Source organism: Gymnoscopelus braueri, assembly GCF_963280865.1.
Source record: "Gymnoscopelus braueri genome assembly, chromosome: 16".
NCBI lineage: Eukaryota > Metazoa > Chordata > Actinopteri > Myctophiformes > Myctophidae > Gymnoscopelus > Gymnoscopelus braueri.
The window spans coordinates 52,595,356-52,619,055 of NC_137616.1; the positions used below are offsets into that span (position 1 = coordinate 52,595,356).

The following is a 23,700-nucleotide window of genomic DNA, read 5'->3' on the forward strand; positions in this document are numbered from 1 at the left end:
AGTTATAGGCCAAAAGGTAAAGTGGGCTGTTATAGCGCCACCATGTGGCCGACTGGTGTGATTTTTTTTGTAATAATTTTGCAATAATCTATTAACCTCCCCTCCAAGTCATGTAACTGTAGCCCTTATGGTTACCGAGAAAAAAATACTTGAATGGGAGTTTTTGCAATTCCCATTAAAGTGGATGGGGAAATTTAATGCACTAATAAATCAATATCAAAAAATCTATCCATACGCAAATGGGCGTGGCCTATATGGGGAGATGCGTCGTGACCCAAGGAATCCAGGTGAAAAGAAATTTTGATTTTACGACCTACGGTTCAAGAGTTATAGGCCAAAACGTAAAGGGGGCTGTTATAGCGCCACCATGTGGCCGATTGGTGTAATTATTTTTTCAATAATTTTGGACTAAATTATGAACCTCCCCTCCAAATCTGGTAACTCTAGCCCTTACGATTTCAGAGAAAACAATACTTGAATTTGAGTTTTTTCACTTTTTCATTAAAGCGGATGGGGAAATTTAATGCACTAATAAATCAATATCAATTAAACTATTTAACCAATCTCTTAGCAAAATACAAGCGCACGATTCCAGGTCAAGACGGTCATTTTGAGATATGGCACAACATTGGGGGATAAAAACTGTGGGAGGAGATGCGGTCTAAAGTATTGTTTATCTAGAAAGATTATGATAGTATCCCTAGAACAATAGTCTGGTTGCCCTGTTAGGGCAACCACACTAACTAGACGCGTCGCAATTCAGGGCAATTGCAGAGTGTGGTTGCACCGACGCGATTCGCGGGTCGGTGCCGCCGGGACCCGAGTAATACGCTGGGAGGAATACCGTCGGAGGCTGCGGCAATTACATTGTCACGTCACTCCTGAGATCACTTGCTTTTCATTTTGAGAGGATTGATCCCCCAAAAATCATGTTTTTGCATAAAACGGTTACGTTTTGGGCGTTTGTGGCGCCCTCTATGGGTCAAAGTGGAAATGCTTTGGGGGATTTGTTGAGTAAACCACCCTCGACATGTGATTTAAATTTGGGATTGACCGGACGTTTCGTTCGTGATTTGTGGGCTTTTTTGTAAAACGGGCCCCTCCCGCTAACTTTGGAAGCCATTTACGGACGAACGGTAAGGACTATCAAAATGCCGTTTGGATATCTTTATCGCATGGGTCCATAGATCACGTGTACCGATTTGTGTGAGATTTGGACAAAATTTGAAGGAAAAGGATCAATAAGTGTGTTTTGAAGAAAATTCAAAATGGCGGAAAATATATCCTGACGCAAATGGGCGTGGCCTATATGGGGAGCTGCGTCATGACCCAAGGAATCTAAGGCAACAAATATTTGTATTCTATGACCTACGGTTCAAGAGTTATAGGCCAAAACGTAAAGTGGACTGTTATAGCGCCACCATAAGGCCAAATGGTTTGATTATTTTTTTAATAATTTCGGACTAAATTATGAACCTCCCCTTCAAATCTGGTATCTCTAGTTCTTACGGTTTCTGAGAAAAAAATACTTGAAATCTAGTTTTTTAATTTTCCCATTTTCCATTGAAGTGGATGGGGAAATGTAATTCACTAATAAATTAATATCAATTAAACTATTTAACCAATCTCTTAGCAAAATACAAGCGCACGATTCCAGGTCAAGACGGTCATTTTGAGATATGGCACAACATTGGGGGATAAAAACTGTGGGAGGAGATGCGGTCTAAAGTGTTTCAGTTTCTCTATAACAATAGTTTGGCAACCACACTAACTAGACGCGTCGCAATTCAGGGCAATTGCAAAGTGTGGTTGCGCCGACGCCGGTCGTGGGCTGCGGCCGCCGGGACTCGAGGAATACGCTGGGAGGAATACTGTCGGAGGCTGCGCCAATTACATTGTCATGTCTCTCATGAGATCACTTGCGTTTCATTTTGAGAGGATCGATCCACCCCGAAATAATGTTTTTGCATTAAACGGTTACATTTTGCGCATTTGTGGCGCCCCCCTATGGATCAAAGTGGAAATGCTTTTGGGGATCCGTTGAGTAAACCACCCTTGACATGTGATTCAAATTTGGGATTGACTGGAGGTTTCGTTTGTGATTTTTGGCCTTTTTTGTAAAACGGGCCCCTCCCGCTAACTTTGGAAGCCATTTAAGGACGAACCGTAAGGACTATCAAAATTCAGCTTGGAGTCGTTTATCGCATGGGTCCAGAGATCATGTGTACCGGTTTTTGTGAAATTTGGACAAAATATGTGGGAGGAGGAGCTAAAAGTGTGTTTTGAAGAAAATTCAAAATGGCGGAAAATCTGTCCAGACGGAAATGGGCGTGGCGTACATGGGGAGTTGCGTCATGACCCAAGGAATCTAGGGAACAAGAAATTTTGATTTTACGACCTACGGTTCAAGAGTTATAGGCCAAAAGGTAAAGTGGGCTGTTATAGCGCCACCATGTGGCCGACTGGTGTGATTTTTTTTTAAATAATTTTGCAATAAACTATTAACCTCCCCTCCAAGTCATGTAACTGTAGCCCTTATGGTTTCCGAGAAAAAAATACTTGAATGGGAGTTTTTGCAATTCCCATTAAAGTGGATGGGGAAATTTAATGCACTAATAAATCAATATCAAAAAATCTATCCAGACGCAAATGGGCGTGGCCTATATAAGGAGTTGCGTCATGACCCAAGGAATCTAGGGAAAAATAAATTTTGATTTTACGACCTACGGTTCAAGAGTTATAGGCCAAAAGGTAAAGTGGGCTGTTATAGCGCCACCATGTGGCCAACTGGTGTGATTTTTTTTTAAATAATTTTGCAATAAACTATTAACCTCCCCTCCAAATCTGGTAACTCTAGCTCTTACGGTTTCTGAGAAAAAAAAACTTGAATTTGAGTTTTTTCACTTTAACATTAAAGCGGATGGGGAAATTTAATGCACTAATAAATCAATATCAATTAAACTATTTAACCAATCTCTTAGCAAAATACAAGCGCACGATTCCAGGTCAAGACGGTCATTTTGAGATATGGCACAACATTGGGGGATAAAAACTGTGGGAGGAGAAGCAGTTTGAAATATTGTTTATATGGAATAAGAAGTTCATCAAGTACTATAGTCTGGTTGCCCTGTTAGGGCAACCACACTAACTAGACGCGTCGCAATTCAGGGCAATTGCAAAGTGTGGTTGCGCCGACGCCGGTCGCGGGTCGCCGCCGCCAGGACTTGAGGAATACGCTTGGAGGAATACCGTCGGAGGCTGTGCGACGTGCCATTCGAATTTGGTGCCGATTGGATCCTGCGTTCGTGATACATGGCGTTTTGAATTTAAGAAATAGGCCCCTCCCACTAAATAAATAGGCCCCTCCCACAAATGTAGCGGGCCAATGACATTGTCCTGTAACTCCTGAGATCACCTGCTTTTCATTTTGAGAGGAGTGATACCCCCAAAAATCATGTTAATCAAACGATTACTTTTTGCGCAGTTGTGGCGCCCCCTATGGGTCAAAGTGGAAATGCTTTTGGTGATTCGTTGAGTAAACCACCCTCGACATGTGATTTAAATTTGGGATTGATTGGACGTTTCGTTCGTGATTTTTAGCATTTTTGGTAAAACGGGCCCCGCCCACTAACTTTGGAAGCCAATTACGGATGAACGGTAAGGACTATCAAAATGCCGTTTGGATAGGTTTATCGCATGGGTCCATAGATCACGTGTACCGATTTTTGTGAGATTTGGAAAAAATCTGTAGGAAAAGGTGCAAAAAGTGTGTTTTGAAGAAAATTCAAAATGGCGGAAAATCTATCCTGACGCAAATGGGCGTGGCCTATATAGGGAGATGCGTCGTGACCCAAGGAATCCAGAGAAAAATAAATTTTGATTTTACGACATACGGTTCAAGAGTTATAGGCCAAAACGTAAAGGGGGCTGTTATAGCGCCACCATGAGGCCGATTGGTGTAATTATTTTGTCAATAATTTCGGACAAAATCATGAACCTCCCCTCCAAATCTGGTAACTCTAGCTCCTACGGTTTGTGAGAAAAAAATACTTGAATTTGAGTTTTTTCACTTGTACATTAAAGCGGATGGGGAAATTTAATGCACTAATAAATCAATATCAATTAAACTATTTAACCAATCTCTTAGCAAAATACAAGCGCACGATTCCAGGTCAAGACGGTCATTTTGAGATATGGCACAACATTGGGGGATAAAAACTGTGGGAGGAGTAGCAGCCCGAAGTATTGTTTATCCGGAAGGAGAATAAATTCATCAAGTACTATAGTCTGGTTGCCCTGTTAGGGCAACCACACTAACTAGACGCGTCGCAATTCAGGGCAATTGCAGAGTGTGGTTGCGCCGACGCCGGTCGCGGTTCGCGGCCGCCGGGACTCGAGCAATACGCCTGGAGGAATACCGTCAGAGGCTGCGCCAATTACATTGTCACGTCACTCCTGAGATCGCTTGCGTTTCATTTTGAGTGGATTGATCCCCCCAAAATAATGTTTTTGCATCAAACGGTCACATTTTGCGCATTTGTGGCGCCCCCTATGGATCAAAGTGGAAATGCTTTGGGGGATTTGTTGAGTAAACCACCCTCGACATGTGATTTAAATTTGGGATTGACCGGACGTTTCGTTCGTGATTTGTGGGCTTTTTTGTAAAACGGGCCCCTCCCGCTAACTTTGGAAGCCATTTACGGACGAACGGTAAGGACTATCAAAATGCCGTTTGGATATCTTTATCGCATGGGTCCATAGATCACGTGTACCGATTTGTGTGAGATTTGGACAAAATTTGAAGGAAAAGCAATAAGTGTGTTTTGAAGAAAATTCAAAATGGCGGAAAATATATCCTGACGCAAATGGGCGTGGCCTATATGGGGAGCTGCGTCATGACCCAAGGAATCTAAGGAAAAAAATATTTTTATTCTATGACCTACGGTTCAAGAGTTATAGGCCAAAACGTAAAGTGGAGTGTTATAGCGCCACCATGAGGCCAAATGGTTTGATTATTTTTTAAATAATTTCGGACTAAATTATGAACCTCCCCTTCAAATCTGGTATCTCTAGCTCTTACGGTTTCTGAGAAAAAAATACTTGAAATCTAGTTTTTTCATTTTCCCATTTTCCATTAAAGTGGATGGGGAAATGTAATTCACTAATAAATTAATATCAATTAAACTATGCAACCAATGCAATGTTGAGAATAAATAAAGCTTGAATGAATCAATTAAAGTCAGTCCAGAAGTTCACATCAAGTAGCTCCACACCGGTAAAGGCAAAACACAGAGCATGTGTCCACCCTGTAGATTAGTGTTAAAAGATTCATGTTTGTTCTCTCTTTCTGTCTGTCTTTCTTTCGCTTCTGGAACAGGGGCTGCTGGAAATGACAGTATCAAAGGGCCACGAGGTAAAGGATATTTCTATAATTACGCAATGCTTCCTCCATTGCAACACATACATTAGCCACTTAAACCCTTCTGTATTCTTCATTGAACAGGGATCCGTAGGGCTCTATACCCTTACGGGTCCATTTGGTTCCATGTGTACACTCAGAGTTATGGGGGGTCCTTGAAATTAAAAGGTTTTGAGAACTGCTGTCTTAATTGATTCTTTCTTCCTATGTGAACCCCAGGTGATCAAGGACCTGCTGGGCCACCAGGACTCAGAGGTCCATCTGGGCCTCCAGGGGATGCTGGCCTCCCAGGTACAGTGACAGACCAGTGTCCTTACCATGAAATTATGAACTAACATGATTGATAATGGACTCGACTGTGCTAAAATACACCCCTCTCTTATAGGTGTACCTGGGCTTCAAGGACCACCAGGTACAGTATGGCTCTAACTGACGTACAGCTCAGATGTTGTGGACGTTATCATAATGGCTCTGAGGAAGTGTCTCTTTTTAATTATTGTCATTATGTATTTGTGACACTGACACTGAAAACCTTCCCCACGTGTTGCTTTTTAGGAATAGGAGGAGTTCCGGGACAGCCAGGGTTCAGGGGTAAGACCATTCTCTGCTTTACTACCGTTATGAGGTCGTTTTTTGTAAGAGATGTTCAGGTCAAATCATTTGAGACCATTTATTGCAACAAATGCAACAAATGCAGTTGTATTTGATGAGAAAGCTTTATTTATTTTTCATTTTGACCTTTGCCTCGGCCCTCGGGGCTCCAAGCAACTGCTTGCTTTGCTGGTTTGCTGACACCGCCCCTGCTCGTGTGAATGTGATTGGTGAATGAGAGAGAGAGTTGGGCCAATCAGCTGATGCATGCATAACTTAAGTGTTCTAGCACAAAAGTCAACAAAACAAGCACATCCAAACGATTAAATCCCAGGTGCTGGAAAGAAGAGCAGTCTAAAATAAGCAAATAAAGTCTGCTCACTTTGTGATTTTTATTACCACCAAGAAGGTAATAAAAATCTATTGTGGAGCAAGATGCAGTCTGCGGACATTATTTTCTTATTTCAACTTAAGCATTCTGCCTGAACTAACCAGATACTTAATTTAAGAAGTTAGAAATAAAAAAAATTAAGTTTGTTTTTATAAAGCAGCATTCGAAACAAGAGGTACAAGTTGTTTTACAATAAAAACATGACATACATGGAATTAAAATCAAATGAAAACAATAAAATAGAAAGATAAAAACAGACAACTTAATGAAACTTGCACAGAAAGCAGAACACACATTTCTGAACAAAGTGCTTTTTAACTAAGAGGAGATACATCACCTTACACACTCTGAGAAAAGCAGTGTTAGTAGTGTGCCTCAGACAGAAACCAGGCTGGAACTTATCAATGATATCATTGTTGTCAGATGGGACATGTACTGTAGGAGTTGCTTACAAACTACTTTCTCCAAGATATTGGAAGTGAAAGGAAGATTGGCTATGGGTCTATAGTTACTGGGCAGTAATGGGTCAAGGCTTGGCTGTATTAAGAGTGGCTGAATAACAGCATGTCTAAAGTGACACACTGTCACAGTTAAGGTGACATTTACTATGTGAAGATCACGTGTACCGATTTGTGTGAGATTTGGACAAAATTTGAAGGAAAAGGAGCAATAAGTGTGTTTTGAAGAAAATTCAAAATGGCGGAAGATATATCCTGACGCAAATGGGCGTGGCCTATATGGGGAGTTGCGTAATGACCCAAGGAATCTAGGGGAAAAATATTTTTATTCTATGACCTACGGTTCAAGAGTTATAGGCCAAAACGTAAAGTGGACTGTTATAGCGCCACCATGAGGCCAAATGGTGTGATTATTTTTAAAATAATTTCGGACTAAATTATGAACCTCCCCTTCAAATCTGGTATCTCTAGCTCTTACGGTTTCTGAGAAAAAAATACTTGAAATCTATTTTTTTCATTTTCCCATTTTCCATTAAAGTGGATGGGGAAATGTAATTCACTAATAAATTAATATCAATTAAACTATGCAACCAATGCAATGTTGAGAATAAATAAAGCTTGAATGAATCAATTAAAGTCAGTCCAAAAGTTCACATCAAGTAGCTCCACACCGGTAAAGGCAAAACACAGAGCATGTGTCCACCCTGTAGATTAGTGTTAAAAGATTCATGTTTGTTCTCTCTTTCTGTCTGTCTTTCTTTCGCTTCTGGAACAGGGGCTGCTGGAATCGACGGTATCAACGGTAAAGGATATTTCTATAATTACGCAATGCTTCCTCCATTGCAACACATACATTAGCCACTTAAACCCTTCTGTATTCTTCATTGAAAAACTGTGGGAGGAGATGCGGTTTGAAGTTTTTCAGTTTCTCTATAACAATAGTTTGGTTGCCCTGTTAGGGCAACCACACTAAAGTGGATGGGGAAATGTAATTCACTAATAAATTAATATCAATTAAACTATGCAACCAATGCAATGTTGAGAATAAATAAAGCTTGAATGAATCAATTAAAGTCAGTCCAGAAGTTCACATCAAGTAGCTCCACACCGGTAAAGGCAAAACGACGGTATCAACGGTAAAGGATATTTCTAGAATTACGCAATGCTTCATCCATTGCAACACATACATTAGCCACTTAAACCCTTCTGTATTCTTCATTGAAAAACTGTGGGAGGAGATGCGGTTTGAAGTTTTTCAGTTTCTCTATAACAATAGTTTGGTTGCCCTGTTAGGGCAACCACATTAAAGTGGATGGGGAAATGTAATTCACTAATAAATTAATATCAATTAAACTATGCAACCAATGCAATGTTGAGAATAAATAAAGCTTGAATGAATCAATTAAAGTCAGTCCAGAAGTTCACATCAAGTAGCTCCACACCGGTAAAGGCAAAACACAGAGCATGTGTCCACCCTGTAGATTAGTGTTAAAAGATTCATGTTTGTTCTCTCTTTCTGTCTGTCTTTCTTTCGCTTCTGGAACAGGGGCTGCTGGAATCGACGGTATCAACGGTAAAGGATATTTCTATAATTACGCAATGCTTCCTCCATTGCAACACATACATTAGCCACTTAAACCCTTCTGTATTCTTCATTGAAAAACTGTGGGAGGAGATGCGGTTTGAAGTTTTTCAGTTTCTCTATAACAATAGTTTGGTTGCCCTGTTAGGGCAACCACACTAAAGTGGATGGGGAAATGTAATTCACTAATAAATTAATATCAATTAAACTATGCAACCAATGCAATGTTGAGAATAAATAAAGCTTGAATGAATCAATTAAAGTCAGTCCAGAAGTTCACATCAAGTAGCTCCACACCGGTAAAGGCAAAACGACGGTATCAACGGTAAAGGATATTTCTAGAATTACGCAATGCTTCATCCATTGCAACACATACATTAGCCACTTAAACCCTTCTGTATTCTTCATTGAAAAACTGTGGGAGGAGATGCGGTTTGAAGTTTTTCAGTTTCTCTATAACAATAGTTTGGTTGCCCTGTTAGGGCAACCACATTAAAGTGGATGGGGAAATGTAATTCACTAATAAATTAATATCAATTAAACTATGCAACCAATGCAATGTTGAGAATAAATAAAGCTTGAATGAATCAATTAAAGTCAGTCCAGAAGTTCACATCAAGTAGCTCCACACCGGTAAAGGCAAAACACAGAGCATGTGTCCACCCTGTAGATTAGTGTTAAAAGATTCATGTTTGTTCTCTCTTTCTGTCTGTCTTTCTTTCGCTTCTGGAACAGGGGCTGCTGGAATCGACGGTATCAACGGTAAAGGATATTTCTATAATTACGCAATGCTTCCTCCATTGCAACACATACATTAGCCACTTAAACCCTTCTGTATTCTTCATTGAAAAACTGTGGGAGGAGATGCGGTTTGAAGTTTTTCAGTTTCTCTATAACAATAGTTTGGTTGCCCTGTTAGGGCAACCACACTAATAAGGACTGTGGCGCCCCATATCGATCAAAGTGGAAATGCTTTGGGGGATTTGTTGAGTAAACCACCTTCGACATGTGATTTAAATTTGGGATTGACCGGACGTTTCGTTCGTGATTTTTGGCATTCTTTGTAAAAACGGGCCCCTCCCACTAACTTTGGAAGCCAATTGCGGACGAACGGTAAGGACTATCAAAATGCCGTTTGGATATCTTTATCGCATGGGTCCATAGATCACGTGTACCGATTTGTGTGAGATTTGGACAAAATTTGAAGGAAAAGGAGCAATAAGTGTGTTTTGAAGAAAATTCAAAATGGCGGAAGATATATCCTGACGCAAATGGGCGTGGCCTATATGGGGAGTTGCGTAATGACCCAAGGAATCTAGGGGAAAAATTATTTTTGTTGCAATGCTTCCTCCATTGCAACACATACATTAGCCACTTAAACCCTTCTGTATTCTTCATTGAAAAACTGTGGGAGGAGATGCGGTTTGAAGTTTTTCAGTTTCTCTATAACAATAGTTTGGTTGCCCTGTTAGGGCAACCACATTAAAGTGGATGGGGAAATGTAATTCACTAATAAATTAATATCAATTAAACTATGCAACCAATGCAATGTTGAGAATAAATAAATCTTGAATGAATCAATTAAAGTCAGTCCAGAAGTTCACATCAAGTAGCTCCACACCGGTAAAGGCAAAACGACGGTATCAACGGTAAAGGATATTTCTAGAATTACGCAATGCTTCCTCCATTGCAACACATACATTAGCCACTTAAACCCTTCTGTATTCTTCATTGAAAAACTGTGTGAGGAGATGCGGTTTGAAGTTTTTCAGTTTCTCTATAACAATAGTTTGGTTGCCCTGTTAGGGCAACCACATTAAAGTGGATGGGGAAATGTAATTCACTAATAAATTAATATCAATTAAACTATGCAACCAATGCAATGTTGAGAATAAATAAAGCTTGAATGAATCAATTAAAGTCAGTCCAGAAGTTCACATCAAGTAGCTCCACACCGGTAAAGGCAAAACACAGAGCATGTGTCCACCCTGTAGATTAGTGTTAAAAGATTCATGTTTGTTCTCTCTTTCTGTCTGTCTTTCTTTCGCTTCTGGAACAGGGGCTGCTGGAATCGACGGTATCAACGGTAAAGGATATTTCTATAATTACGCAATGCTTCCTCCATTGCAACACATACATTAGCCACTTAAACCCTTCTGTATTCTTCATTGAAAAACTGTGGGAGGAGATGCGGTTTGAAGTTTTTCAGTTTCTCTATAACAATAGTTTGGTTGCCCTGTTAGGGCAACCACATTAAAGTGGATGGGGAAATGTAATTCACTAATAAATTAATATCAATTAAACTATGCAACCAATGCAATGTTGAGAATAAATAAAGCTTGAATGAATCAATTAAAGTCAGTCCAGAAGTTCACATCAAGTAGCTCCACACCGGTAAAGGCAAAACACAGAGCATGTGTCCACCCTGTAGATTAGTGTTAAAAGATTCATGTTTGTTCTCTCTTTCTGTCTGTCTTTCTTTCGCTTCTGGAACAGGGGCTGCTGGAATCGACGGTATCAACGGTAAAGGATATTTCTATAATTACGCAATGCTTCCTCCATTGCAACACATACATTAGCCACTTAAACCCTTCTGTATTCTTCATTGAAAAACTGTGGGAGGAGATGCGGTTTGAAGTTTTTCAGTTTCTCTATAACAATAGTTTGGTTGCCCTGTTAGGGCAACCACACTAAAGTGGATGGGGAAATGTAATTCACTAATAAATTAATATCAATTAAACTATGCAACCAATGCAATGTTGAGAATAAATAAAGCTTGAATGAATCAATTAAAGTCAGTCCAGAAGTTCACATCAAGTAGCTCCACACCGGTAAAGGCAAAACGACGGTATCAACGGTAAAGGATATTTCTAGAATTACGCAATGCTTCATCCATTGCAACACATACATTAGCCACTTAAACCCTTCTGTATTCTTCATTGAAAAACTGTGGGAGGAGATGCGGTTTGAAGTTTTTCAGTTTCTCTATAACAATAGTTTGGTTGCCCTGTTAGGGCAACCACATTAAAGTGGATGGGGAAATGTAATTCACTAATAAATTAATATCAATTAAACTATGCAACCAATGCAATGTTGAGAATAAATAAAGCTTGAATGAATCAATTAAAGTCAGTCCAGAAGTTCACATCAAGTAGCTCCACACCGGTAAAGGCAAAACGACGGTATCAACGGTAAAGGATATTTCTAGAATTACGCAATGCTTCCTCCATTGCAACACATACATTAGCCACTTAAACCCTTCTGTATTCTTCATTGAAAAACTGTGTGAGGAGATGCGGTTTGAAGTTTTTCAGTTTCTCTATAACAATAGTTTGGTTGCCCTGTTAGGGCAACCACATTAAAGTGGATGGGGAAATGTAATTCACTAATAAATTAATATCAATTAAACTATGCAACCAATGCAATGTTGAGAATAAATAAAGCTTGAATGAATCAATTAAAGTCAGTCCAGAAGTTCACATCAAGTAGCTCCACACCGGTAAAGGCAAAACACAGAGCATGTGTCCACCCTGTAGATTAGTGTTAAAAGATTCATGTTTGTTCTCTCTTTCTGTCTGTCTTTCTTTCGCTTCTGGAACAGGGGCTGCTGGAATCGACGGTATCAACGGTAAAGGATATTTCTATAATTACGCAATGCTTCCTCCATTGCAACACATACATTAGCCACTTAAACCCTTCTGTATTCTTCATTGAAAAACTGTGGGAGGAGATGCGGTTTGAAGTTTTTCAGTTTCTCTATAACAATAGTTTGGTTGCCCTGTTAGGGCAACCACATTAAAGTGGATGGGGAAATGTAATTCACTAATAAATTAATATCAATTAAACTATGCAACCAATGCAATGTTGAGAATAAATAAAGCTTGAATGAATCAATTAAAGTCAGTCCAGAAGTTCACATCAAGTAGCTCCACACCGGTAAAGGCAAAACACAGAGCATGTGTCCACCCTGTAGATTAGTGTTAAAAGATTCATGTTTGTTCTCTCTTTCTGTCTGTCTTTCTTTCGCTTCTGGAACAGGGGCTGCTGGAATCGACGGTATCAACGGTAAAGGATATTTCTATAATTACGCAATGCTTCCTCCATTGCAACACATACATTAGCCACTTAAACCCTTCTGTATTCTTCATTGAAAAACTGTGGGAGGAGATGCGGTTTGAAGTTTTTCAGTTTCTCTATAACAATAGTTTGGTTGCCCTGTTAGGGCAACCACACTAAAGTGGATGGGGAAATGTAATTCACTAATAAATTAATATCAATTAAACTATGCAACCAATGCAATGTTGAGAATAAATAAAGCTTGAATGAATCAATTAAAGTCAGTCCAGAAGTTCACATCAAGTAGCTCCACACCGGTAAAGGCAAAACGACGGTATCAACGGTAAAGGATATTTCTAGAATTACGCAATGCTTCCTCCATTGCAACACATACATTAGCCACTTAAACCCTTCTGTATTCTTCATTGAAAAACTGTGGGAGGAGATGCGGTTTGAAGTTTTTCAGTTTCTCTATAACAATAGTTTGGTTGCCCTGTTAGGGCAACCACATTAAAGTGGATGGGGAAATGTAATTCACTAATAAATTAATATCAATTAAACTATGCAACCAATGCAATGTTGAGAATAAATAAAGCTTGAATGAATCAATTAAAGTCAGTCCAGAAGTTCACATCAAGTAGCTCCACACCGGTAAAGGCAAAACACAGAGCATGTGTCCACCCTGTAGATTAGTGTTAAAAGATTCATGTTTGTTCTCTCTTTCTGTCTGTCTTTCTTTCGCTTCTGGAACAGGGGCTGCTGGAATCGACGGTATCAACGGTAAAGGATATTTCTATAATTACGCAATGCTTCCTCCATTGCAACACATACATTAGCCACTTAAACCCTTCTGTATTCTTCATTGAAAAACTGTGGGAGGAGATGCGGTTTGAAGTTTTTCAGTTTCTCTATAACAATAGTTTGGTTGCCCTGTTAGGGCAACCACACTAAAGTGGATGGGGAAATGTAATTCACTAATAAATTAATATCAATTAAACTATGCAACCAATGCAATGTTGAGAATAAATAAAGCTTGAATGAATCAATTAAAGTCAGTCCAGAAGTTCACATCAAGTAGCTCCACACCGGTAAAGGCAAAACACAGAGCATGTGTCCACCCTGTAGATTAGTGTTAAAAGATTCATGTTTGTTCTCTCTTTCTGTCTGTCTTTCTTTCGCTTCTGGAACAGGGGCTGCTGGAATCGACGGTATCAACGGTAAAGGATATTTCTATAATTACGCAATGCTTCCTCCATTGCAACACATACATTAGCCACTTAAACCCTTCTGTATTCTTCATTGAAAAACTGTGGGAGGAGATGCGGTTTGAAGTTTTTCAGTTTCTCTATAACAATAGTTTGGTTGCCCTGTTAGGGCAACCACACTAAAGTGGATGGGGAAATGTAATTCACTAATAAATTAATATCAATTAAACTATGCAACCAATGCAATGTTGAGAATAAATAAAGCTTGAATGAATCAATTAAAGTCAGTCCAGAAGTTCACATCAAGTAGCTCCACACCGGTAAAGGCAAAACGACGGTATCAACGGTAAAGGATATTTCTAGAATTACGCAATGCTTCCTCCATTGCAACACATACATTAGCCACTTAAACCCTTCTGTATTCTTCATTGAAAAACTGTGGGAGGAGATGCGGTTTGAAGTTTTTCAGTTTCTCTATAACAATAGTTTGGTTGCCCTGTTAGGGCAACCACATTAAAGTGGATGGGGAAATGTAATTCACTAATAAATTAATATCAATTAAACTATGCAACCAATGCAATGTTGAGAATAAATAAAGCTTGAATGAATCAATTAAAGTCAGTCCAGAAGTTCACATCAAGTAGCTCCACACCGGTAAAGGCAAAACACAGAGCATGTGTCCACCCTGTAGATTAGTGTTAAAAGATTCATGTTTGTTCTCTCTTTCTGTCTGTCTTTCTTTCGCTTCTGGAACAGGGGCTGCTGGAATCGACGGTATCAACGGTAAAGGATATTTCTATAATTACGCAATGCTTCCTCCATTGCAACACATACATTAGCCACTTAAACCCTTCTGTATTCTTCATTGAAAAACTGTGGGAGGAGATGCGGTTTGAAGTTTTTCAGTTTCTCTATAACAATAGTTTGGTTGCCCTGTTAGGGCAACCACACTAATAAGGACTGTGGCGCCCCATATCGATCAAAGTGGAAATGCTTTGGGGGATTTGTTGAGTAAACCACCTTCGACATGTGATTTAAATTTGGGATTGACCGGACGTTTCGTTCGTGATTTTTGGCATTCTTTGTAAAAACGGGCCCCTCCCACTAACTTTGGAAGCCAATTGCGGACGAACGGTAAGGACTATCAAAATGCCGTTTGGATATCTTTATCGCATGGGTCCATAGATCACGTGTACCGATTTGTGTGAGATTTGGACAAAATTTGAAGGAAAAGGAGCAATAAGTGTGTTTTGAAGAAAATTCAAAATGGCGGAAGATATATCCTGACGCAAATGGGCGTGGCCTATATGGGGAGTTGCGTAATGACCCAAGGAATCTAGGGGAAAACACTTTGGAGCAAGATGCAGTCTGCGGACATTATTTTCTTATTTCAACTTAAGCATTCTGCCTGAACTAACCAGATACTTAATTTAAGAAGTTAGAAATAAAAAAAATTAAGTTTGTTTTTATAAAGCAGCATTCGAAACAAGAGGTACAAGTTGTTTTACAATAAAAACATGACATACATGGAATTAAAATCAAATGAAAACAATAAAATAGAAAGATAAAAACAGACAACTTAATGAAACTTGCACAGAAAGCAGAACACACATTTCTGAACAAAGTGCTTTTTAACTAAGAGGAGATACATCACCTTACACACTCTGAGAAAAGCAGTGTTAGTAGTGTGCCTCAGACAGAAACCAGGCTGGAACTTATCAATGATATCATTGTTGTCAGATGGGACATGTACTGTAGGAGTTGCTTACAAACTACTTTCTCCAAGATATTGGAAGTGAAAGGAAGATTGGCTATGGGTCTATAGTTACTGGGCAGTAATGGGTCAAGGCTTGGCTGTATTAAGAGTGGCTGAATAACAGCATGTCTAAAGTGACACACTGTCACAGTTAAGGTGACATTTACTATGTGAAGATCACGTGTACCGATTTGTGTGAGATTTGGACAAAATTTGAAGGAAAAGGAGCAATAAGTGTGTTTTGAAGAAAATTCAAAATGGCGGAAGATATATCCTGACGCAAATGGGCGTGGCCTATATGGGGAGTTGCGTAATGACCCAAGGAATCTAGGGGAAAAAAATATTTTTATTCTATGACCTACGGTTCAAGAGTTATAGGCCAAAACGTAAAGTGGACTGTTATAGCGCCACCATGAGGCCAAATGGTGTGATTATTTTTAAAATAATTTCGGACTAAATTATGAACCTCCCCTTCAAATCTGGTATCTCTAGCTCTTACGGTTTCTGAGAAAAAAATACTTGAAATCTAGTTTTTTCATTTTCCCATTTTCCATTAAAGTGGATGGGGAAATGTAATTCACTAATAAATTAATATCAATTAAACTATGCAACCAATCTCTTAGCAAAATACAAGCGCACGATTCCCGGTCAAGCCGGTCATTTTGACGTATGGCACGACATTGGGAACTGTGGGAGGAGATGCGGTTTGAAGTTTTTCAGTTTCTCTATAACAATAGTTTGGTTGCCCTGTTAGGGCAACCACACTAATAAAGTGTGAGGATTACTATAGTCTGGTTGCCCTGTTAGGGCAACCACACTAACTAGACGCGTCGCAATTCAGGGCAATTGCAGAGTGTGGTTGCACCGACGCTAGTCGCGGGTCGCTGCCGCCGGGACTCGAGGAATACGCTGGGAGGAATAACGTCGGAGGCTGTGCCAATTACATTGTCACGTAACTCCTGAGATCACTTGCGTTTCATTTTGAGAGGATTGATCCCCCCAAAATAAGGTTTTTGCATCAAACGGTTACATTTTGAGCATTTGTGGTGCCCCCTATGGATCAAAGTGGAAATTATTTTGGGGATTTGTTGAGTAAACCACACTTGACATGTGATTCAAATTTGGGATTGACTGGACGTTTTGTCCGTGATTTGTGGGCTTTTTTGTAAAACGGGCCCCTCCCGCTAACTTTGGAAGCCATTTACGGACGAACGGTATGGACTATCAAAATTCTGTTTCGGTCCAGATTATCGCATGGGTCCAGAGATCATGTGTACCGATTTTTGTGAAATTTGGACAAAATATATGGGAGGAGGAGCTAAAAGTGTGTTTTGAAGAAAATTCAAAATGGCGGAAAATCTATCCTGACGCAAATGGGCGTGGCCTATATGGGGAGATGCGTCGTGACCCAAGGAATCCAGGGGAAAATAAATTTTGATTTCACGACCTACGGTTCAAGAGTTATAGGCCAAAACGTAAAGGGGGCTGTTATAGCGCCACCATGTGGCCGATTAGTGTAATTATTTTTTCAATAATTTTGGACCAAATTATGAACCTCTCCTCCAAATCTGGTAACTCTAGCTCTTACGGTTTCTTTGAAAAAAATACTTGAATTTGAGTTTTTTCACTTTTTCATTGAAGTGGATGGGGAAATTTAATGCACTAATAAATATCTACCAGTGTGAACGTGCTGTACTAGGGATACTTTTTGGTTAAAACAGAACTTATCATTTGTAAAAAAAACTAAGAAAAAAAGTAATAATAATTATCATTACACTATTCTCTTTATTTTTTAAAGACAGTTTAAGATGCTGTACGCTCTGTTTGCTCGCCTTCCCCCGCCGGTTCTGTCAGCTAATAGGGGCCTGCCCCTCCTTCTTCCTCTCTAAGCAGAACACAAGCAGCATGTAAGTATACTCAAGATGCTTTCATGGCACCTTTAAATGTTTTGATTTGATTTATTTGGTTTCTTTTATTTAGCACAATTTCAAAAGCCAGTACAAAATATATGCACAAGAATACAAAATCTGCCGGTTATTGGCTTAGGAATGAGACAAAAACAGAACAATCCAATGAATTCAAGGCCTCATGGGGTGTGTAATTGATAGACAATAAGAATTGTTTTGGGTGAACTATCCCTTTAAAGACTTATGTTTTAAAACAAGTTGACTGTACAGTATTTGCTTTCCTCCTCTCTAGCTGTAATGGAACAGGCTCTGACCATGAGAAAACTGTGGAGCAATATATTGGAGGTATATATTCATGTTTTACAAACTTGTTACAGTCTCTCCGGAAGACATGTAGGTTTTCCCAGAGTTCACAAGAGTCCCAGTAAGAAAGTTGAAATCCTGACATTTCAGCAACGTTCTACCAGGCAAATAGATGAAACAGAGATTGACAGTCACAACAGAATGTACAATGTCCGTACATAACTAAGTTAGCCGTATGTAACTACTGTAAGTTACTTGAGCACAACCAAGCAGTGGTGGAAAGTAACTAAGTACATTTACTTAAGTACAATGTATTTGTACTTTACTTGAGTATTTCCAATGTCCAATACTTTTACTTCTACTCCACTACATGTATTTGAAAACTTTACTTACTAGTTACTTTGTAGATTTTGATTATTATTACAAAACATACATTAACCACTTCAGCCCTATAAATACATTTCAGCCATTTGAAAATAGCCGATCTGCAAGCTCACAATGTGTCCTAATGCGACGCATTGTGAGCTTGTAGATCGGCTATTTTCAAAAGATTTGTATACATTTGACACCTTGAAATGGGACATTCTGCACAATGAGTACTTTTACTTTTGGTACTTTAAGTATATTTTGATGCCAATACTTTTGTACTTTTACTCAAGTCCATTTTGAGTTCCGGACTTTTACTTGTAACAGAGTATTTCTATATTGGAGTATTGATACTTTGAGTACTTTTTCCACCACTGCAACCAAGTAACTTTATGGAAAATGTAATGTGTAATGTTTCTTGAAAAAACCTCAATGAATTGTTGAGTGTTACGTATTGTGTGAAATAACACTGCTCCACCACCCGCTGATTTAAAATCTCCATGAATTCAATGCTTCATGGAGTGTGTAATTGATAGAAAATAAGTAATGTTTTGGGTGAACTACTCCTTTAACCACTTAAGCACCAGACTTCATTAGAAAAAATCTATAAAATAAATTAAATTGTCATTTTAATTATTTTAGATATCGTTGCTGCCCTCGACGATGGTGATGGTATGAGCTGTCTCACATGTCAGGTTATCAACACGGCTGCTTTGAAGAGGCTGGGGAGCAACGATACAACGGTGAGTTGTGTGCATGTCTTGATGTATCAGGCTGTCATAGCCTGAAAATGCAATGCAAATGATCACTAAATATTTCTGCAGCGCTGTAGCTATTACACTGCTTTGAACCTCTGTATTTCTCACAGGAGGCAATAATCCAAGCATATCAGGACACCTGCCCCAATCTTCAGGCCCCCTATCATGAAGCGTGTGAGCTTCTGGTTCAGAGTGCAGAGATCATGGACCAGATCGTTATCTATGTGAAAAGGGGTTATAATGCCTTGGCTATCTGCACCGAGCTGGGGTTCTGCGGCGGTTCCAGCATGTAAGTGTGCTCAAGATGCTTTCATGGCACATTTAATTGTTTTGATTTGATTTATTTGGTTTATTTTATTTAGCACAATTCTAAGACAGTGCGAAATATATGCTCACAAATTCAAAAATAAAGTGTGTCAGGAGGAGGCAAGACACCCAGAAGGGCTTCTGGAGGCTTAAAGGAGAAGTTCACCCCAAACATGACTTATTTTCTATCAAATACACACAGAAGCCTTGAATTAATGGAGAGTTCTTAGTTTTTGTCGCATTCCTAAGCCAATAATTTGATCCCACCGTCGGTTATTGGCTTAGGAATGAGACAAAAACAGAACAATCCAATGAATTCAAGGCCTCATGGGGTGTGTAATTGATAGACAATAAGAATCGTTTTGGGTGAACTATCCCTTTAAAGACTTATGTTTTAAAACAAGTTGACTGTACAGTATTTGCTTTCCTCCTCTCTAGCTGTAATGGAACAGGCTCTGACCATGAGAAAACTGTGGAGCAATATATTGGAGGTATATATTCATGTTTTACAAACTTGTTACAGTCTCTCCGGAAGACATGTAGGTTTTCCCAGAGTTCACAAGAGTCCCAGTAAGAAAGTTGAAATCCTGACATTTCAGCAACGTTCTACCAGGCAAATAGATGAAACAGAGATTGACAGTCACAACAGAATGTACAATGTCCGTACATAACTAAGTTAGCCGTATGTAACTACTGTAAGTTACTTGAGCACAACCAAGCAGTGGTGGAAAGTAACTAAGTACATTTACTTAAGTACAATGTATTTGTACTTTACTTGAGTATTTCCAATGTCCAATACTTTTACTTCTACTCCACTACATGTATTTGAAAACTTTACTTACTAGTTACTTTGTAGATTTTGATTATTATTACAAAACATACATTAACCACTTCAGCCCTATAAATACATTTCAGCCATTTGAAAATAGCCGATCTGCAAGCTCACAATGTGTCCTAATGCGACGCATTGTGAGCTTGTAGATCGGCTATTTTCAAAAGATTTGTATACATTTGACACCTTGAAATGGGACATTCTGCACAATGAGTACTTTTACTTTTGGTACTTTAAGTATATTTTGATGCCAATACTTTTGTACTTTTACTCAAGTCCATTTTGAGTTCCGGACTTTTACTTGTAACAGAGTATTTCTATATTGGAGTATTGATACTTTTAGTACTTTTTCCACCACTGCAACCAAGTAACTTTATGGAAAATGTAATGTGTAATGTTTCTTGAAAAAACCTCAATGAATTGTTGAGTGTTACGTATTGTGTGAAATAACACTGCTCCACCACCCGCTGATTTAAAATCTCCATGAATTCAATGCTTCATGGAGTGTGTAATTGATAGAAAATAAGTAATGTTTTGGGTGAACTACTCCTTTAACCACTTAAGCACCAGACTTCATTAGAAAAAATCTATAAAGTAAATTAAATTGTCATTTTAATTATTTTAGATATCGTTGCTGCCCTCGACGATGGTGATGGTATGAGCTGTCTCACATGTCAGGTTATCAACACGGCTGCTTTGAAGAGGCTGGGGAGCAACGATACAACGGTGAGTTGTGTGCATGTCTTGATGTATCAGGCTGTCATAGCCTGAAAATGCAATGCAAATGATCACTAAATATTTCTGCAGCGCTGTAGCTATTACACTGCTTTGAACCTCTGTATTTCTCACAGGAGGCAATAATCCAAGCATATCAGAACACCTGCCCCAATCTTCAGGCCCCCTATCAAGAAGCGTGTGAGCTTCTGGTTCAGAGTCCAGAGATCATGGACCAGATCGTTATCTATGTGAAAATGGGTTATAATGCCTTGGCTATCTGCACCGAGCTGGGGTTCTGCGGCGGTTCCAGCATGTAAGTGTGCTCAAGATGCTTTCATGGCACATTTAATTGTTTTGATTTGATTTATTTGGTTTATTTTATTTAGCACAATTCTAAGACAGTGCGAAATATATGCTCACAAATTAAAAAAATAAAGTGTGTCAGGAGGAGGCAAGACACCCAGAAGGGCTTCTGGAGGCTTAAAGGAGAAGTTCACCCCAAACATGACTTATTTTCTATCAAATACGCACAGAAGCCTTGAATTAATGGAGAGTTCTTAGTTTTTGTCGCATTCCTAAGCCAATAATTTGATCCCACCGTCGGTTATTGGCTTAGGAATGAGACAAAAACAGAACAATCCAATGAATTCAAGGCCTCATGGGGTGTGTAATTGATAGACAATAAGAATCGTTTTGGGTGAACTATCCCTTTAAAGACTTATGTTTTAAAACAAATTGACGGTACAGTATTTGCTTTCCTCCTCTCTAGCTCTGATGGAACAGACTCGAGGGACGGCGTGACCCAAACACCGTAGACGGCACGCCATGGCCGAGTGGCATCGCCATAAACCACTCCCACTGCCATAAACCACTCCCACTCCCATAAACCACTCCCACTGCCATAAACCACTCCCACTCCCATAAATTCTTTTTTTACTTTTACATTAACCACTTGAACCCGCGCATCACTATTCTGGGGGGGGAACATTAGCCGAAAATGGCAGATCTACAAGCTCGTAGATCGGCTATTTCCGGCCGAAAGGGTTGTTGTACAGGGAAAAAAAGAGCAGACCGAGTACCGAGCCTATAAGGTCAAGTTTACTGAGTATTGAGGGTTTAAGAAGTGGTTAAATGTCACATTTAACATGAATCCAACACGTGGTGGGGGGGTCCACTGCTTCATCTCTCTCTCTGGTAAGGGGTCCTTGTCCTGAAAAAACGTTGAAGACTCCTGGTATAATCAAATTAATGAAGTAAATGAATGTCTTGATTGACCGTGGCTGTGGTGGAGTGTTGGTCCGTACGGATGACAGAGGGATGAAGAGAGAGAGAGAGAGAACGACTATGCCTGGCCTACTTGTTAACTAGTTGTACGAACTCTTGTTTTATTGTTGTATTGCTTTATTGGATCTTGTTTAGTCGTTACAATTATTTGTTTTAGCTCCTGCTCATTTGATTTCGCTATTTTGTCTCATCTGTTTAAAAGACGACTTCACCCCTTTTCAACCTATCTTCATATAATAGGTCCTCACTAATGCTCATGATAAAATTATACCATTTTTTTCTACTTGGTCTGTGTCTCATAGGAGGGCTGTGGACAGTCCAGAAACCCGTCTACCAGTGACATCATCATTAGGCATGATTTTTTTTCCCAACAAGATTTCACATTTTTTATTTAGATTTGTATTAACACGAGAACAATGGCTTCTTTTATTGCATTGCAACTTTCCAGGAATAGAAAGCCTGCAGTTTCTATTAGCTTGGATTCCCCATTGATGATGTCACTGGTAGACGGGACTCTGAACTGTCCACAGCCCTCCTCTGAGACACAGACAGAGTAGAATTTTTTTTTACCATTTTATCATGAGTATTAGTGAGGACCAATTATATGAAGACAGGTTGAAAAGGGGTGAAGTCGTCCTTTAAGAAAATAGGAAGCTGATATATGTCACTTTTACCTTAGCACTAGGTATACTCTTAGTTGCTTGTTTTTGCAGAAAATGCACTTATGACTTCTGGTGATTAGTAGTTTAGTTCCCTACCTATGTTGAATGCACTTATTGTAAGTCTCTTTGGATAAAAGCGTCTGCTAAATGACTGTAATGTAATGTAAAACAATGTTTTAAAAACCAGAAAGAAACCGATGGATCCTGTCACGCCAGCACCCACTAATGCATAGCCTATATGCAAATCTAATGTCTTTTCTTTTTTCTGTTTCTATGTCTTTATTCACTATGTAGCTCTAGAATAAAGAAATACGTACAGTTGTGTTGTCTGTCTGTTATTGTTGGGTTGTGTGTGATGTGGGAAAAGTACTCAAATGTTTTACTTAAGTAAAAGTAACAATACTGCAATGTAGAAATAACTCTGTTACAAGTAAAAGTCTGAAATCCGCCCCCCCCCCCTAGCCTGGTAAACCCCCCTCCCTCCTGAAATCTCATTTGCATTTGATTTCAGGAAGGAGGTCTGGGATTGCGCAGGGAGTAAAGCTGCCCGAACACTGCGTGTTCGAACCAATCAGCGGCTGCTAGGGGCGGGATCATCCAATCACCTGCCTAGTAGCTTGAAAAAAAGAAAAACCGTCTGTCATCGATTCTGCGACCGGAGTCTCAGATGGGAAGTAGGCTGTGAAACAAATGTGTGTCGCAAGCTTCTTCCATTTGACGGTGTCAGGTTACCCCCCCCCCCCATCTAAAAGTATGTTGAGACCTCTGTACCAGATTTGTGTTCAAATGTTTCAGAAAATATTCAAAGATAGTCACTTTTTTTCCAAGATGTCTTTGATATCCGATGCTCATTTGGCCTATATAGTCGCTTCTTTTGGGCTTGTTTTCATAGTCCTATTAGTTGCTTATAGTTAGGGAATTTTAGCAATATGTGTGGACCATCTGTGAATTTACTACCAATAGCTTTCTTCACCAATGTGTTCTTATAGGTGTCTAGAATCACCTCTCAATTAATATAAACCCAAATCCTCGTGGAAAATCCTGGAGAGCCAATCAAAGTTAAGGAGCCCAGAGGGCTTGGGTGAAAAATATGTAAGTCTAAAATGA

General features: G+C 39.4%; 1 protein-coding gene and 1 long non-coding RNA gene across 2 annotated transcripts in view; one reads left to right on the top strand and one right to left on the bottom strand.

Moving 5' to 3' along the window:
- LOC308102580 (E3 ubiquitin-protein ligase TRIM35-like) overlaps positions 1-23,700 on the bottom strand; it is a gene marked incomplete at its 5' end in the record, with an annotated part of 614,451 nt that overhangs the window by 333,776 nt on the left and 256,975 nt on the right. The gene's annotated exons all lie outside the window — the stretch shown is intronic.
- On the top strand, positions 5,373-5,842 carry LOC308102586. Its single transcript, XR_013934671.1, has 3 exons — positions 5,373-5,413; positions 5,639-5,710; positions 5,805-5,842. It is a non-coding gene; the product is annotated as an uncharacterized lncRNA (long non-coding RNA).